The sequence below is a fragment of the Patella vulgata genome, chromosome 2, assembly GCF_932274485.2.
Source record: "Patella vulgata chromosome 2, xgPatVulg1.2, whole genome shotgun sequence".
Lineage (NCBI taxonomy): Eukaryota > Metazoa > Mollusca > Gastropoda > Patellidae > Patella > Patella vulgata.
Window position 1 is genome coordinate 90,297,753 of NC_065880.2, and position 20,246 is coordinate 90,317,998.

At 39.5% G+C, this 20,246-nt stretch overlaps 1 protein-coding gene across 1 annotated transcript in view; it reads right to left on the reverse strand.

Annotated features, from left to right (window-relative positions):
* Positions 1-20,246, reverse strand: part of LOC126812428 (cGMP-dependent protein kinase, isozyme 1) — a 161,705-nt gene that overhangs the window by 110,221 nt on the left and 31,238 nt on the right. Inside the window, exon 2 of the mRNA XM_050538821.1 lies at positions 10,482-10,605. The gene's annotated coding sequence lies outside the window, so the exon portion shown is untranslated. The remainder of the gene's footprint in view (positions 1-10,481; positions 10,606-20,246) is intronic.

The window sequence follows — 20,246 nt, forward strand, 5'->3', positions numbered from 1 at the left end:
CTCAGTACAACTAACTGGTCTCTCATTATAGAATTTAAAGCTTGACTTGTTGGGAAAGATGATATAATTATGATACTAGTTTACTTTAGAACACGAAGAGTTATTCCCCTTTAAAAATATATCTCGATCAATATTGGTTGGTGTTTTATGGAATGGAGTTCTATTCGGCTAAATCTATTTGTTAAGGCCAACTCAATTTTCGTCAAGGTCGCTGAGATGTAAATAAGGTGAGGGCACATGATTGTTGGTGAGATTGAAGCTTATGGTGAGGGTAAGCATTAGGGCTAGGTCCAGGGTAAGGGTTAGTGTTAGGGTTGGGATTAGCGCTAGCCCTGTTTACATCTCTTGAACATTGACCAAACTTGAAGTTGGCCTTATCAAGTCTTAATGTCTACAAAAGACTGGTATATTCTAATTTCTATTTATATGGTTACGTGGTGCAAATGTGAGCGGTGGGGGGGGGGTGCCCGGGCAGTGTCGTTCCCACCTACCTGGTTTAACGCTTGCGCATTAGATCATAAGGTATGTCATTGAGTCAAGTGGTGTGGTTTCCATTCCGCCCTTGGAGTAGGGTCGCCTGTCCAACCTCGTGGGTTTTCTCCGGGTCCTCCGGTTACCCCCCCCCCCACACACACACTGCCAAAGACTGCTATGCGCAAGCTAATTATTGAAATAAAATTGAACCATGTGTTAGTCCCGAAATGACCTAGTTTGTGTCGAGTGGGTTAACCTCTCTCTCTCTCTCTCTCTCTCTATCTCTCAGGGCAGTGGACCTCGATTTTTTTATCCCATCCGAACAACTAGACATCACCTTGCCTGTACCGTCTAACAAGAACTATTAGTCTCTTTCTGTTGAAAACAAACCGGTCCAAAGGTAAAAACAAACACGTGGTGTAATTAAAATGCGGTTTAACGTCCTAATTTGGGGGGATTGGATGGCTGAATAGTTAGCGTGCGCGCGCTGTACCATAAAGTCTGTCATTGAGTCGACTGGCGTGGTTTCGAATCCCCAGTTGTACGTGATAAGGAGTAGGGTCGCCTGTCCAACCTCGTGGGTTTTCTCCGGGTCCTCCGGTTTCCTCCCACTGCTAAAGACCCCTACGCGCAAGCGAATTATTGAAATAAAATTAAACCATATGTTAGTCCCGAAATGACCTAGTTTGTGTCGAGTGTACGTTAAACCCCATCTCTTTCTCTCCTAATTTTCTCCACAGTTCAAGCTAATGAAGACGGGCTATGGGGGGAAATTTTGCCCGGGCAGCGGCGCTACAACCTAGTCTTATTTAGAATTCCTTGCCAAGACCCCAGTCCTGTACCACTGACGAAGAATTTTCTCAAATATTTTTCATGTATAGGCCCTAGCCAGGGCCCTGTTTCTCGAAATCTTAACTAAAGATAAAATCCAAATTTTAGTAGATGCTTCAATTTTTATTGGCTAAGCACTAAATTCAATTTAATATTATCCAATCAAATTATTAAAATTTGGATTTTATCTTAGTTAAAATTTCGTGAAACAAGCTTCTGGTCGTGTGCCGCTACTTTTTTCATGTGTTCCAAGGTGTGCCGTTGGCTAAACAAAAAGGTTCATAACCACTGCTCTAGACCACTAGGCCTAAACAGCATGACGATGCTTGTTATATTATTTATATTATCTATATATTTACATGTCTACTCAGGGGATATGTACATTAGTATTAATGATAATATCTAAGTAATAGAGGAATGTTTAAATAAGACCATTTGATATGCAGTCATAATGTCAACACTATCTGATTTCTCTTCTTTTTTTTTTTAATTTCGCATCTTAAACTTCTATCAAATTATATTGCACTTGAATCGTGTCGTCGGGGGCGGGTCTATTATATTTAGCTTTCGCGGAGCACGAGGGGGAGGGGGTGCTTAGTGCTAAATGAAGAGGACAGATCAATTTTTCGTCATAGGTCACCAGATGTAAACGTTAGTCCCGAAATCATAGAAATATAAATTGTACTATATGTAAATCTCGACCCCCCCCCTCTCTCTCTCTCTGGGCAGTTATCAAGATAATGGTCGTTTCTAGAGTCGTGTTTTATCCACGGTGTATTTAACATATTCAGTGTCCATCAATAATTCAATAAACACATGGATTAGATGATATAACTCCACAAGCTGTAATATAAAACTAATCTTCTCTAACATACTTCCACCCACGCCGTAACCAGAATAACTATAGTCTCTCTCTCTCTCTCTCTCTCTCTCTCTCTTTCTCTCTCTTAACTGGTGCTTATGAAACGGGTTAAAGTAGCTAAGTCTCCAACTCAATATCATCAAAAATCTTCGACATTGAAAACACGAATTGTTTGTTAATTTAAATCAACATTGATGCTGTGATCTTTTAAAGGGAATATAATCGTGTACCACAATGCGTACCAAGGGACTCGATGATTGAACGAGGCTAAACATATTCCACAAGTCATGGCAAACGGCGACGTCTTATTCTTTTTTATCTGGAGAGCATGCGCAATAAAGACTATCGGAGTAGACTGGAATAATCAGATGTTAGATATTGCGAAACAATTGAGACTTCTGAAGTATTTCGCCGAACATAACTGATTTGAAACTAGAGTAGAGAGAGAGAGAGAAATGTGGTTTAACGTCCACTCGATAAAACTAGGTCATTTCGGGACTAACATATGGTTTAATTTTATTTCAATAATTCGCTTGCGCGTAGGGGTCTTTAGCCTTTAGCAGTGGGGGGAAAGGGGGGACCCGGAGAAAACCTACGAGGTTGGATAGGCGATCCTACTTTGCAGACCGTATGATACAGCGCGCGCGTGCTAACCATTCGGCCATCCACCCCCCCCCCCCGAAACTAGAGTAAAAACGGAAATGATTGAATGTAGATTAGTACATTCATATTACATTATTAGATGCGTTGCTACCCATTTGTGTCTATTTCTAGGTCCCAAATATTACCGATTTAGCTCCTTTAACCGACTGACAAGTAGCAGAAGTTTGCTAACCATGTGAACTGCTCAAATGAGAAATACTACCAGGTGTTCGAGACAAAGTAAGCATACCCTCCCTCTAGTATGACACCGTGTCATTATTAAGTGGTTTCGTATGTTCTAGAAACAGTAAGCATAGCCTGCCTCTAGTATATGACACCATGTCATTAAGTGGTATCATGTGTTCTAGAAAGAGCAAGCATACCCTGCCTCTAGTATGACACCCTGTCATTAAGTGGGACGAAAGACCGAGGTCCTGTGTACATATTGGCGTGCACGTAAAAGATCTCTTGGCAGTAGGCCGTAGCGCCGCTGCCCGGGCAAAATTTCCCTCATAGTCCAGTTCAGGAGCAGAACAGTATTATATCTGATATACCCTAGTTGTGTGGAGATATGGACGCACACTGATCAGCAGTGAATATTCACGCGGTCGCTACAATCACTGATAGGGATGACATCGATGCGACTTAATGAGACCCTAATATTCGCTAGTCCGCTAAAATCACATCTTCAATAGAAGGCTTGATCTCGCTTTTACTACGTACATCTTATCAAGGCCTTCACGTAATACCCAGCATATTTCGGCACTAATTTCGATTGGGTTCAAGCCCAACTTGTGAGCCTATCAGATTCCTCGATCGTCGCTAAACCAAGTCTCGCGCTTTCAAGCTAAAATGTCTACCTGTGATAATTGTGAAATGTAAACAAGCAACGGCCAGATGTTGTAAAACTCGCAGTCGTTGCTTCAGGAACATGCTACAATCACGGATAGGGATGACATCGATGCGACTTAATGAGCCCCTAATATTAACTTTTTTCCTTCTGCAAATTAAATTCTAGAACAAGAAAAATAAATAACGGTATTTCAAGTATTTGTAGGTAAACAGTATTTCCTATTTAGTGTAAATGGGTATTAAAATGAGTAAAGGGCTCCATTCTACCCACACCAGTAATGTCTTTTATCACCCAATAATACATTCTACGGTAGATATCGCTTGTTTGATATATTTCATACTCTACTGCGTTATATCCTTAGGAGATATCGCTCTACATGAATTTGATTGGTCAGTTGAAAAGGAACTACTTTTTTTTATTTTCAAAGAACAATTCATTTCTTATTAAAAGTAACATTTTTTTAAATTAAAAATGAACTATTGTTATTCAATTGACCTTGATGGAAACACTGGGTCAATATAAAGGACTTTGCAATGGTTGAATTTCTGTCAAAAAATGATGTATCACTACGCCGTAATGTTCAGTAAAAGTGAAATCTACAGCAAAGAATTATATTTATCTATTTGTGCATGTAACAAGGGATTGGGTGATAAATAAAATCTCCTACTCGTCTTTTTTGATATAAAAAAAATATCAACACTCGTTGATGAAGTAAAAAAAAAAACTCGGCAAAGCCTCGTTGTTTGTTACTTTATCAACTTGTGTTGATATTTTTTGATACCAAAAAAGACTGGTAGGAGATTCTCTATATGTAAACAATTCACGCCCCATTGATCCAATGATTGACGCCGCGTGATATGACGTCATATATTGAAAGCAGTCGTCTTTGACAGAGTTAGAAGACTTTCCTAATACTCTGTGAAACAGATCGGTATGGACATTGAACCCAATTACATCCCATACCATGATTGACAACTATGAATTCATCCGGTAGTTTGTATACCATGTTGTGACAATATAATTACAGAGTTGATAGACAATCGATCGTATTATTACAGATTACAGACATGTTTATACACAAGATAAATTCTAAACAACAGAAAAACATACACCCACGCTTACATTGTTTACGCTCTCACTCTCTCCATCTCTTTCTCTCTCTCAAGACTAAACCAAATCATATATTTGCATGCTAATAGCGTTCCTGATTATTAGATAAAAATAACAGTCGTATGAAATAACGCCATTTTCAATGAATATTATTAGTGTACCACCTGGTAAATAAATTCTTCAACAGGCAAGTAACTGACGCTGTCCAGGTAAAGTTCTACTATACCCCCCATTTTAGGCCTTGCCATAGAAATGAAATAGGGTTTAACGTCCTACTGTTCTGCTCCGAACTGGGCTAATGAAGACGGACATACGCCATACAGTTTGCTATGAGGAAAATTGTGCCCGGGCAGCGGCGCTGTGGCATACTCTCATATCGAATTCCAACTGTCAAGAGATCTTTTACGTGCACGCCAATGTATACACAGGAACTCGGTTTTTCGTCCCATCCGAACGACTAGACAACTGTCCTTGTCAGGCCCTCCGTTCTGCATCACTGACAAGGGGAAACCACGTCGGAAATCCCGATGAACCCCCTCGGCCAATGCAGCGATGGAAAGTCATAGATATGTATGTAATGGACATGTTTGTTTCCAGAGTCGTGGATATATTGCCTTATATTATTGAACTGGGGGATCACGTGACTAAGTGGGTAAGACACTGGCTCGCTAGCCTGGAGGTCGGGTGTTCGATCCCTGCATTGGCCGAGAAAGTTCATCCAGATTTTCCGGCGTGGTTCCCCCTTGTCAGTGATGCAGGATGGAGGGCCAGACAAGGACTGCTGTCTAGTCGTTCGGATGGGACGTAAAACTGAGGTCCCGTGTACACATTGGCGTGTACGTAAAAGATCCCTTGACAGTTGGAATTCGATCTAAGAGTAGGCCATTGTGCCGCTGTCCGGGCGTATGTCCGTCTTCATTAGCACAGTTCGGAGCAGAACAGTGGGACGTTAAACCCCATTTCATTTCATTTATTATCCCACTGATACGTGTATTCAATGATTAGGTATTTGCATTGGCGAGATATTTCAAGATTCACAGTAAAATGATTGAATACTATGGTATATTTGTTTAGTTAACGGTTTATTCAATATTGACATTAGTTATTATTTATTCTTTACGTTCAATACCCCACTTTATTTATTGTATCTAAGGTTTATAAAGGTGTGACACCATTATCTTAGGGAAAGGGGTTCAGTGTCCCATCAATACAGTACGCTGGTCATTGTGACACTATAGGGGTTGTATCATAAGGTCTGTCATTGAGTCAACTGACGTGGTTTCGATTCTCCGGTTGTACGTGACAAGGAGTAAGGTAGCCTGTCCAACCTCGTGAGTTTTCTCCAGGTGCTCCGGTTTCCTCCCACTGCTAAAAACCCCTACGCGCAAGTGAATTATTGAAATAAAATTAAACCATGTGTTAGTCCCGAAATGACCTAGTTTCTGTCGAGTGGACGTTAAACCCCATCTCTCTCTCTCTCTCTCTCTCTCTCTCTCCCTCTCTGTAAGCATGTTGCAATGTGGTATAAAAGAGACATTTAACGTCCCACTGATCAACAACGCCGGGGATAACGAGGATATTGTATGCTATGGGGGAGCGTGTGCAGCGGACCTCGGTTTTTCATTCCATTCACACGACTCAATGACAGTCCTTATGATTTCACGCGCACGCGTTAAGCCACTAGACCAACCAACACCCCAACAGGCTTAAAAGTTTGTGTTCAGCAATCGCTTACAATCACAGGGACGTGTTACAAAGCAGGTGTTACGATTGTACCATGTCGTTCATTGTGTCATTGTGTTAGGTACAAAACACTTCCTGTTTATAGGTGGCGTTACCATGCCGCCCATTGTGTCATTGTGTTAGGTACAAAGCACTTCCTGTTAACCAGACGAGTTAACCGCGATCATCCAGCTCAAATAGACAATCAACAAAACGAGGCAATTAAAGATACATTATGTAAGATTTAGATAAAGAGCTAGCCATTCTTGCTATAATAGTTCGAAAATAGATAATGTAAAATGAATAATTTGAAAATTTCATTCAACTTATTTCTATTGCGAGCGAAGATATTAGCCTTTGAAGGTTTGACAAGACGTGTGCAATAATTTCAACCGTCGTACTGGTTGTTCGAAGCTAAGTCCCGCTCCTCCATTTTTAGCTTAAATCAAAATATGGCTGAACTGTTCTAATCTATTTAATATCGGAGAAATCTGATGCCACCGAGAGTTGATTATGGCCTGGATAAGTTAATTAATGTCTAATTAATAATTTAGATAACATTTCTGGCCTAAAGAAAGACCTACAATAGGCAAATTTAGGTCTTGTATAATGTATGTTTAACTGAGATCGTCCAGGTCAAACAGACAATCACCAAAACAAGGCAATTAATACGATTAAGAAAAATTCACAAGGAGATAAGTAGTCATAATGGTGTGCTATATTTCTGTAATATAACCATTTGAATTCACATCCACGATTGGGTAGAAAATAATCAATATTTTTCCTACCATTCCTAACCAACTCGTTCCCTACTCAAACTCATGTAACGCTTGACGTATTTAATTCTGGTGTTGACATGAAACAAATTGCTGTAATAATAATTCACTTGGTTTCAGATTAGTTTAGAATTAATCGATTCGACAGAATAAGTTTTTAATGAAAATAGTTATAAGATAATGATTGAGTATTAAAGGCGCCGAGTCTCTATGATTTGATTCGTTCGTTCGTTACTGGAGTTTTACGTCCATTTTCACCACGGGTGATATCGTAGACAAATGTTTCCTAAGAAACTTGCCAGAGGAAGCCACAAAATTAGGCTTGGTCCAGTTTAATCGGGTAAGACACACTGTCTTTGCAGGGAAGCATCCAAGGTGAATTTCGTCCAAAGGAGCAGCTCCGGGTGATTATTTTGATAGATTTGTGGTTTTAAAGTAGCTAAGTCTGTATGATTTTGATTGAGTATTTGTGGTTTTAAAGTGGCTAAGTCTGTATGATTTTGATTGAGTATTTATGGTTTTAAAGTAGCTAAGTCTGTATGATTTTGATTGAGTATTTGTGGTTTTAAAGTGGCTAAGTCTGTATGATTTTGATTGAGTATTTGTGGTTTTGAAGTGGCTAAGTCTGTATGATTTTGATTGAGTATTTATGGTTTTAAAGTAGCTAAGTCTGTATGATTTTGATTGAGTATTTATGGTTTTAAAGTAGCTAAGTCTGTATGATTTTGATTTGCGTATCTGTGGCTTTAAAGTGTAAATACTTTAATTAAATCAACCTGTCCATAATATCATATTTAATATAATATTGTACGTTAAATCTGTAATAAACAATAACTCTGTCCCTCATATTTGTCTGAGCTCCTATACTTGGTGTGTCCCCTTATGGTATGTACTATCTTTAAAGCCAGAATTTCATATTTTCTAAGAAAGTCAAAACAACATTATTTCTATGTCTTTTGTTCCATAGGTTGTCAACTCACTATTATACGATCATAGGTATTATTCTCCCACTTAAAAATCATTTGACCCCGGATTTAAAGTTTGAATTTAAAGTTGAAAATGATATTTTTGCCAATTTCTCAACTGGCAATAGTGAATTATAGGATTAATAGGGCTATTCATTAACAAGGTAGGACTGTTTATAGATATCATCTATTTTAAGGCTTTATTTTAATAAATTTTAAAAATATAACTTAAAAATATGAAATTGTAGCTTTAATGTGTTCCCATATGGCATGTACTAACTTTTCTGTGTTTCCATTTGGTATATAGAATGTACTGTCTTTAGTGTGTTCCCGTATGCCTTTGATGTGTTTCATGTGGTATGTATTGTCTTTGCTGTGTTCCCACATGGCACGTTCTGTCTTTGGTGTATTCATATAGTCTGTCATATGTACTGCCCTTGATGTGTTCCTATATGGCATGTACTGTATTTGATATGTTTTCATGTGGTTTGTACTGCTTTTGGTGTGTTCGCACACAATATATGAACTGTCTTTGTTGTGTTCCCATATGGCATGTACTGCCTGTTGATGTGTTCCCATATAATAATAATAATAATAATAATAATAATATTGTTATTTATAAAATGCGTTAATACTGAAAAACAAAACCCAGTTTCTACGGTGTTGTTGGTTTTATATTCACTGATTACTTACAGACCAGGGTTCTGAAACAAGAATGTGTTGAATTGAGATTTAAAATGGCGGCAATTGTTTCATTAACTGTGGTAGTTTGTTCCATATGGTATGTACTGTATTTAGTGTGTTCCCATATGGTATGTACTGCCTCTTGGTGTGTTTCTATATGGTATGTACTGTCCATAGCGTGTTTCAATATGGTATGCCTTTTGGTTTGTTCCCATATGGTATGTACCGTCCATAGCGTGTTTCCATATGACATGTACTGCCTTTTGGTTTGTTTCCATATGGTATGTACTGTCCATAGCGTGTTTCCATATGACATGTACTGCCTTTTGGTTTGTTTCCATATGGTATGTACTGTCCATAGCGTGTTTCCATATGACATGTACTGCCTTTTGGTTTGTTTCCATATGGTATATACTGTCCATAGCGTGTTTCCATATGACATGTAATGTATTTAGCGTGTTTCCATATGACATGTACTGCCTCTTGGTTTGTTCCCATATGGTATGTACTGTCCATAGCGTGTTCCCATACTGTATTTAGTGTGTTCTATAACGCCTGTACTGGTGTGTTCCCGTGTCATATGCACTCCCCCACTGACCCGATTTGTTCTTTAATACCCTCTGTTGCTATTTGTTTAAATAAATGAGATAAAGGAATATTTTCAATAGCTTTCTAGAGATGATGAAAATGTTATTATCTTTTTCTTTCATCTCATATAATGACGGTCTGACAATCTATTGTTAGTTTTTATTGTAACAGAAAAAACAGACATTTCTTTTAAATTGTTAATGGGTAAATTTCTAAGAAATAAAAAAAGCAAATGGTGGTTGCTAGGTTTCACACTTTCGTGCGATGCGTTGCGAAAGGGTTGCCCCGATTGAGTCCACGATCTGGTACGTGCAGATACGTTCGGATACGTTTCGGTACGTACTGACCACAATATATAAGACCTGATAGGATCCCCACGATTACTCAACGATTAAAACCACGATTTCAATCGTAGTAGGAATCATGACAGTGGCAACCTAGAATAAGGTAGGTGATGGAATCACTTCTGCGATTACAAAATGGAGGGTTTGATGGCGTTGTGCGTTGTATCATAAGGTCTGTCATTGAGTCAACTGTCGTGGCTTCGATTCCACGGTAGTAAGTGACAAAAAGTAGGGTCGCCTATCCAACCTCGTGGGTTTTCTCCGGGTCCTCCGGTTTCCTCCCGCTGCTAAAGAGCCCTACGTGCAAGCGAATTATTGAAATAAAATTGAACTATATGTTAGTCCCGAAATGACTTGGTTTGTGTCGAGTGGACGTTAAACCTCATTCCTCTCTCTCTCTCTCTCGCTCTCCTGATTACAAAATGCATGAATATATCACCAGGTGAATGTATCTCCAATAAAACTATTAAACATCCCTTTATATTGAAACCTACTGACACCAAGGGTTGTTTCAAATAAAACCAAAGAAAATATAAAAACAAAAAAACTTACCAGATAAATTATTAAAATATCTATATGACTTGTGGTAATATATAATATAAGATAAACTGTATATTTAATCTGACTTACCTGACTATCTTTATCTTCTAATACTAACAAAATATAATATCCATTTAAAACACGCACCTTGCTAATAGTGACGTCACAGTGGTATATTTTACTATCATATATATATACAATCTGCCACTGACATCTACAAAATACAAAACATTTTCATTTTATACTTAAATTATTGGCAATTTGAAACAGCAATTTAAAAAAAAAACAATTTAAATTTTATTAAATAATAACGACCACATTGAGAGAAATATTTTGACAATGGCAACAAGTTTATTATTATTGTCATGATGTAGGTAAATATAAGTTTGTTATTTATATATGTTATCTATGTCAACCATCCCGACAGTTTGTCAACCTTGTTTTCAACTCATCTTGTATTTATGTCCTTAATTTCTAATTTTTAATTTAAAGGGCTTAGACAATGTCGTGAAAGTTTAATCTCAAAAATGTACAGTATATCAGCGCAAAACATTCGTTGAGTATTTAGAAAGATGACGAAATTAATTGGCGACCTTTGACATCCACTGCAGGCGCCATAAACAAGCCAGTGTCATTGGTGTTGAGTAAAACCTTCTTCTTCTATTAGGGGGGTTGGATGGCTGAATGGTTAGCGTGCGCGCGCGCTGTATCATAAAGTCTGTCATTGAGTCGACTGGCGTGGTTTCGAATCCCCGGTTGTACGTGACAAGGAGTAGGGGCGCCTGTCCAACCTCGTGGGTTTTCTCCGGGTCCTCCGGTTTCCTCCCACTGCTAAAGACCCCTATGCGCAAGCGAATTATTGAAATAAAATTAAACCATATGTTAGTCCCGAAATGACCTAGTTTGTGTCGAGTGGACGTTAAACCCCATCTCTCTCTCTCTCTCTCTCTCTCTCTCTCTCTCTTTCTTCTTCTATTAGTGTTTAACGTCCACGTCCACCGATGGTGATATCGCAGACAGATTGTCTTATTTTATTATGCTTAGAGCACGCGTTGTTCTGTGGGAGAAAACCGGAGCACCCGGAGTGATTGAATCACGTTACATGTCAATACTCTAGTTGTAATCTAGATTTGATTTCTAACTGTATTAAAATACTGTTTCAATTTCTGTTTTTTGTGGGCTGTCTCTCTTGTGAGTTTGTTTTTATTTTGAGTGAAGCTGCAGACTCTGAACTGTACAGCGGAATAAACGATAGTACCTTTGTTACCTATTACTCACAGTGTCCGTGTGTTTGTGTGTGGTGCGGTTCTCCTGTTACTGTTACAAAACTCGAACTTAACTCAGCATCAGGAACAGAAATGTCGAGAAGTTTAATCTGGTGTCAATCCGTTATGTCAAGTCGACTTCTTGCGTCTTAAATGACAGTCCATGATAATCTGAGACCTTAATATCTACCCATGACGTATTCAACAACAGCATACGTCATAATGGTGACCTCCATTAGATAAATTATAATTAACGTAATGAATGACATCTGTGTTAAGGAGAGAGAGAGGAGGGGGGGGGGTTAACGTATCATAAGGCCTGTCATTGAGTCAACTGGCGTGGTTTCGAATCCCCGGTTGTACGTGACAAGGAGTAGAGTCGCCTGTCCATCCTTGTGGGTTTACAACGGGTCCTCCGGTTTCCTCCCACTGCTAAAGACCCAAACGCGCAAGCGAATTATTGAAATAAAAAAAATAAACCACGTCAGTCCCGAATTGACCTAGTTTGTGTCGAGTGGACGTTAAACCCCATTTCTCTCTCTCCCTCTCTCTCTCCTCTCTCTCTCTCCCTCTCTCCCTCTCTCTCTCCTCTCTCTCTCTCCCTCTCTCCCTCTCTCTCTCCTCTCTCTCTCTCCCCCTCTCTCCCTCTCTCTCTCCTCTCTCTCTCTCCCCCTCTCTCTCTCTCTCTCGACGTCATTTTAGTCCTTCTGCAGATAGAAATATAGACTAGAATTAGAGCAGGACTAAAATGACGTCACAGATACGGAAAGTTACGACTACCCACGAAGAATGGCGGAAATTACCAATGTTGAAATTTACCAACGGCGTTGCACATGACGACGCCTTTGAAAAATGTTTTATTATACAAATATTTCAAAGTCTGAAGCTGTTTTTCTTTCAAGTTTATCCTAATTTCTTCAAACAAGGACAACTTTGAACTAAAAATTCTACACACGCTTCGAACGACGCAATTTTGATAAAACCCGCAAGTTTTCCTTATAGTACAAGACGTAGAGTAACGGAATCTGCCGAGGTTTGCCGAGTGTAATAGGTATATTCCAGCAGATCTACTAAAATATAAATCTAGGATACAACAATTTTTATTCTCCAGGGGCTGTGGGAGACACCCTTCCCCCACCCCCACTCCAGAATTTAAAATCTACTAATCCACTCAAAACATAGTTCCGTTGCCACCGCCTAATTCCGGCCCCGAATTTACAAAACATTCTTAGACTTTAGTTGAGAATTTACTCAACTTTCAATCACTGTTTATGAGAAATATCTTTGATCCAAAAACACAAAACTTTACACATAATTTCTTATTGATGTATTTGCTACATTAAAACAACAAAAGTTTTATAAAGGGCTATATTATAGTTAAAATAAGGAGAACAATGTTTCGTGAAATCAGGGTCAGATATATACATGTATGTTTTAAGCACACATCGATTATCTATCATTTTATTATTCTACGGTTTATCTGATGTCCTTCAAGATGTCAGTGACGTCAGTTATAATCTTTAATAACAACCGCTGTCTATCTCTGTAGTTTGATTTAAAAACAAAAACATTTCATGTGTTTCCATGGTTTTAACTCTAACTATATCTAACATGACATCTGTGGTGACGTAAATCAAATCAAGTCCCATGTTTCGGCACCAACCGGACTATTGACGATGGGTATACACCATGAAGTGTGCTATGAGGGAGTTTCGCCCGGCTAAGTGGGTAAGACGCTGTCTCGCTAGTCTGGAGGTCGGGTGTTCGACCCCTGCATTGGTCGAGAAAGTTCATCTAGAATTTTCCGGCGTGGTTTCCCCTTGTCAGTGATGCAGGACGGAGGGCCTGACAAGGACAGCTGTCTAGTCGTTCGGATGGGACGAAAAACCGAGGTCCCGTGTACATATTGGCGTGCACGTAACAGATCCCTTGGCAGTTGGAATTCGATATAAGAGTAGGCCATAGTGCCGCTGCCCGGGCAAAATTCCCCTCATAGCACACTGTATGGCGTATGCCCGTCTTCATTAGCCCAGTATGGGAGGAGAACAGTAGGACGTTAAACCCCATTTCATTTCATTTCATTTCATTTCGCCCGGACACTTGTACAATTTATTACAGGGAGGAAACAGAGGAACCCCAGTTATTGTCACGTACAAGCTATGGCCTACTCTTGTATCGAATTCCAAATGCCAAGGGGTCTTTTACGTGCACGCCAATGTATACACGGGTCCTCGGTTTTTCGTCCCATCCGAACGACCTTTATTTCAATAGCTTACGCGTTGGAGTTTTTATTAATGGCAGGATACAGCGGAACCCCACTTATTGTCACGTACCATCTTAGGATCGAAATGAAATGAAATGGGGTTTAATGTCATACTGTTCTGCTCCGACTGGGTACACATTGGCGTGCACGTAAAAGATCTCTTGACGGTTTTTCGTCCATCCGAAAGAGCTTAGGATCGAAACTGACCCATTTGACTAAAAGACAGACCTTATGATCTAAAGCGCATGTGTTAGACGCATCGACCCACTCCTCCTCCCCCTCGATCCACTCCTCCCCTCGACCCACTCCTCCCCCTCTTCAATACCAGTGTTTATTGATATGGAACTGGACATAGAAAAGCGAGTTAATTGTATTGATTAGATTTGCTACTTTCATTTGCGATCCATTCGTCCAATCTGTAATTTAATCGCAACATATTCCACCTATACACTGATTCCTTGTTTAGTTATGTCAAAAATTGATTAATTCATTAGTCACTTCTTAGGTCTCAATCAACTCATCTCGATTCTCCATCAAAATCTCATTAATCAATTACAGTCTACCACAACTCGCCGTATAAAACACCACTCCGGCAAAATCGTCATTGGCTTCCAGTCCAAAGCAGAATCAATTTTAAATTTCTTTGTGTAGCCTATAAATGCCTTAAACGAACATACCCAACTTATCTAAGTAGCATGCTTACGGAGTACAAACCACAAAGATCGCAGAGTGAATACCTAACATATAGACTTAAATCATTCTTCTACATGGTACAAACCCTATGGAACACTGGCTAGGTGGGTAAGGCGCTGGCTCGCTAACCTGGAGGTCGGGTGTTCGATCCCTGCATTGGCCGAGAAAGTGGATCCCGATTTTCCGACGTGGTTTCCCCTTGTCAGTGATGCAGGACGGAGGGCCTGACAAGGACAGCTGCCTAGTCCTTCGGATGTGCCGTGTAAACATTGGAATACACGTAAAAGATCCCTTGGCAGATGGAATTCGATATAAGAGTAGGCGATAGTGCCGCTGCCCGGGCAAAATTTCCCTCATAGCACACTGTATGGCGTATGCCCGTCTTCATTAGCCCAGTATAGGAGCAGAACAGTAGGACGTTAAACCCCATTTCATTTCATTTCTATGGAACTCTATTCAGACCAGGGTGGCGTTCTTAAGTACTGCGCCGCTGCGACCGTACGGCGAGCAGTAAATGCTCAAGGTCGCCGGCAAACGTTAACACAACGTGAGAAAATGTCCAAAAAAAAAATTACAAACTTGAGAAAAGTCGCGTTCTCATAGCTTTCCATATCAGATCGCAGAACCTTGGCGTTTGCTTTGAACATGCACAAAACAAACGCCGTGACTCGGCAATCATTTCCGACCACGCTTTTACCCCGTTTCGTTTTTTCATACTTTCCATGACCTACACTACATAAAAATCTGGCCGGTTGTAGTGGAAGGTCGTGTCAGGGGTCATGCGAGCGGCTTTTGACCCTATGACGTCAGACATTTAAATAACCAATCAGCGTTGATGTTTCTGATGGGTTTCTAGTTCCGTACACCTTAAGCCAAAAACTCGCCTTAACAGACCGTTTCATTGGCTAATCCCTCAGCTTATCCAGAACGCGGGTTATATGACAACCCAATCTAATTAAAATATAGATCTATATTTCGTTTCGTTTTTTATAAGTTCGATGGCCTACACTACATGTAGATCTAACAAGTTATAGTGGGAGTTCACGTTCTATGACGTCAGGTAACCAGCAAGCGACATTTGACCCGATTACGCCAGTCATTCGATTAACCAATTAGCGACCGCCATGTATTTTTTGTATCTACGTTTGCTTTGTTTCGATTTCTATTGCCGCTAATGTCTATCCACAGTTCCGCGCAAAAAAGGTCAAACGCTCGATTCGACAGACCATTTGATTGGCTGACCCCTCATTTCAAGCAGAACACGAGTTTAAAAATAACAACGCTTCCAGATCCAAGTGTAGTAAAGACAAGTAAAATCGAAATTTTGAACTATAAAAAAACGAAACAAAATAGGATCTGTGTTGTAATCAGATTGATTGTATATATCTACCGCCAGACATATTATTACAATGTAGCATGCAGGGCTCATACTGGCTTTCAATTTTTTTTTTTTTTTTTTTTTTTTGCGCCAAAACTGATGACAATTTTTATATACAAAAGTGTTCATTTTGTTCCCCCAACTGGAATATTTTATCTGCCAAAAATGTGTCATAAAAAAGACAGCATGTAACAATTTTGTCCCCAGACAGGCCTGTTATAAAACAATTACCGATATAAACAATATACAACAACTTAAAACATCCGTCTTTACATAATAGTGCGATTTGGTTTGTTAAATAATTCCCATCCGTCAGCTTTTCGGGTAGAAATCGTGGAATGAGCTTTATTTTGAAGTTTAAATGACAAAAAACAATGCTGACATTTTTTCTGAGTATGGGAGGCCATTATTTGAGGTTAGCCATTTTGCAATAATATCCCACTAATTATTTTATTTTCAACTTATTTATAATGTTATCGACATATCAACTGTGATTTGGCACTGATAAGTATTCACACGGCAATACTATATACCGGAAAACACCGGAAAACAATCGGAAAACACCGTTTTATACTGAATACCGGAAAACACCGGAAAACACTAAATAGAAAACACACTAAATACCGGAAAACACACTTAATACCGGAAAATACCCTAAATAGGTAACCCGGAGACTGGCACCCTAAATAGGTAACTGGGAGCCTGGTCCTCTGTGTGCCTGGGTTAGGGTAAGGTTTAGTTTCCGGTTTATAGCCCTTCTCCGGGTTACCTATTTAGGGTGGTTCCGGTATTTAGTGTGTTTTCTGGTATTTAGTGTTTTTCCGGTGTTTTCCGGTATTCAGTATAACATGGTGTTTTCCGGTAGTTTTTCGGTTGTTTTCCGGTGTTTTTCGGTGTTTTCCGGTATATAGTATAGCTCGTATTCACAGGGGTCGTGAATATATTTCAGATTTTTTTCCAGGTAGGCCTATTATAAAACAGTTACCGATATAACAACTCAGAAAACCCATCTTTATATAATACACTAGCTCAGTTTTGAGATGATTTACTAAGATTAAATATTTTGTTTCGTGACGTTATCCTATTCGTACACCGTATTGTATAATATATTTTCAGTATATACACGTATCACCCAAGGATAGCTATTCTTCTTTTATAAATTAATTTATGATTTGAGTGTGAGAGAGAGAGAGAGAGAGAGAGAGAGAGAGAGGGAGGTTAACGTCCACTCGACACAAACTAGGTCATTTCGGGACTATGGTTTGAGTATACAATAGAATGATATAAATTTCAATTTTATTTGTTAGGAATGCTTACAATTATATTCGTCGTTCACTTCAGAGCATTTTGGCGGCGGGATTATGAAGCAAATGGCGAATTTGAAATAAAAATATCCGATCAGACATGCTTGTGTATTTTACATGCCATATAAAGCCAGTAACCTAGCGTCCGACCACAGCGAACCCGTGTCGTTCTAGTAAGGGAAGCCAGTAGCCTAGTGCACAACAACCGCGAACACGTGTCGTTTTTGTAGAGAAGCCAGTAGCCTATCGCCTGATCACCAGGGGTGTTGGGATGGCCTAAAGGTCTAGAGTGCCGCAGTTCGACCTCTAGCAGGCTTGCGGCTGTGGTTTTGATCCCTGGTGTGAGCGTATGCGTCTTGGAAAATGCGGTGCCTTCTCAACCTCGCGAGGTTTACTCCGGGTACTCCGGTTTCCTCCCACAGGTCAGAACCCTGGGTGTGCGCTAAGATAATAAAAATTAAGATAAGACAAGTTGTCTGCGATATCACCTTCGATGGAAGCGGACGTTAAACATTAAGAAGAACAACACCGCCTGAACACCGCGAGCCCGTGTCTCGTTCCAGTAGAGAAGACAGTAGCCTACCGTTTGACTACTGAGGTCCCTAAACTAAGGAGTAGGGTCGCCTGTCCAACCTCGTGGGTTTTCTCCGGGTCATCCGGTTTCCTCTCACTGCTAAAGACCCCTACGCGCAAGCGAATTATTGAAATAAAATTGAACCATCTGTTAGTCCCGAAATGACCTAGCCTGTGTCGAGTCGACGTTAAACCTCATCTCTCTCTCTCTCTCTCTCTCTCTAACAAAACATTGAACCAATCAGCAGAAGTAATGTAAAGAGAAAGGTATAATACACACTGAAGAATTATTATCGACATGTTATTTCGTAAACTGTCTAAATAAATTATGTCTTCATTCCACTGGCAAGAAATGAACGAAAAAACAAAACAGGTTTAATTGAATAGAGATAATGCTGTTAGTATTCGAGAAAAATGTTCTGTCAAACTGCTGAAATGAGAGAGAGAGAGACAGAGAGAGAGAGAGATGGTTTTAACGTCCACTCGACACAAACTAGGTCGTTTCGGGACTAACATATGGTTTAATTTTATTTCAATAAACCGCTTGCGCATAGGGGTCTTTAGCAGTGGGAGGAATCCGGGGGACCCGGAGAAAACCCACGATGTTGGACAGACTTCTGAAATGAAAAGTGGTATTAGATGTTCTGGTTAAAACACAGATCCTATTTCGTTTCGGTTTTTTTATAGTTCAAAATTTCGTTTTACTTGTCTTTACTACACTAGGATCTGGAAGAGTTGTTAAATTACCTGCGTTTTGGTTGAAGTGAGGGATAAGACAATGAAACAGTCCGTTACGGCGACTTCTTGGCATACGAAACTGTGGGTAAGCCACTAGAAACGCCAAAACTGATTGATTAATCAATGTCTGACGTATAGGTTCAAAAGCCTCCCGTACGACCCCCTGACACGACCCTCGAGTACAACTTATCAGATCTTCATGTAGTGTAGGCCATCAAAAGAATAAAAAAAAAAACGAAACGAAATATAGATCGGGGCCCTTATTCACGAAAACTTAAACTAAGATACAATCGAAATTTTAAGAAATACTGCAATTCGATTGGCTGACCAATATGCAAATTGATATATGCAAATTGATTTTACTGGTCAGCCAATCGAATTGCAGTATTTCTTAAAATTTCGATTGTATCTTAGTTTAAGTTTTCGTGAATAAGGGCCCTGTATTTTAATGAGATTGGCTGTAGGCTACAATATGAATAATAATGCAGCTTTGCTTTGTTGTGTTGTTGCGCTGAGATCTGTAAATCTATGGAAAGGTCAGTTCCTAGCTACAATCATAATGGATTGAATAGAAAGGAAACAAATCACCTGATTGTTTCGCTTGACGATAACAGAACACGAGACAAAATACATTAAATATTTATTACTTAATTTCAAAAGACGAGAATCCCTGCTAACCCATTGTTTAGTCATAGAAATTTAGAAAAATTTAAGTTAAAGATACATTATGGGAGATAAGATAAAGAGATGGCAGTTCTCGCTATAATAGTTAAAAACTATATAATGTAAAGGCGATTGGCTGAAAATTTCAGTCAAATTGATCCACTATGAACCGAAAATTTAGCGACCTAGCCTCGATCATTATTACTAAAGTCTGTACGATCAAAAAAAACTTAGTCTCGATCATCCATTTCATGATTAAATTATGAATGGAAGTCGAGCAGCAAATGGGATAATAATCCAGTAAATATCGCAGGCTATCGATGCCATCGAGAGTTGATTATGGTCTGGATAAGTTAATTAATGTCTAATTAATGATTTAGATAACATTTCAGGCCTAAGGAAAGGCCCGCAATTGGCAGATTCAGTAACGTCTTATGTAAATAATGCTCGCGCCATTGAGCCAATGATTGACGCCGCGTGATGTGACGTCATATGTTGAAGGCAGTCATCTTTTACAGAGTTATTAGAAGACTTTCGTAATACTCTGTGAAACAGATTGCCCTCAACGCTTTTTATATCCGGGATCTTTTGTATTTGAACCCCTTCCCCACCAGTTTCGTGCGTGCAATTGAATTATTGAAATAAAATATTTTTATACCAAAAGCTATTCCCGACATGACCTTGTTTGTATTGAGTGAATGTTAAACCGAAATCAACTGGAAAAGGTTCTTTAACATGCCCGTCAACGTGTATGTACATAGTTGGTTTATCGTCCCATTCTGACGACTATACTCTGTTCCCAAGGTTAATATTGAGAGAGAGAGAGAGAGAGGGGGGTGGGGTTTAAGTCCACTAGACTAACATATGGTTCAATTGTATTTCTATAGTTCGCTTTCGCGTAGGGGCCTTTAGCAGCGGGAGGAAACCGGATGATCCGGAGAAAACCCACGCGATTGACAGACGACCGGCGAATGGAAA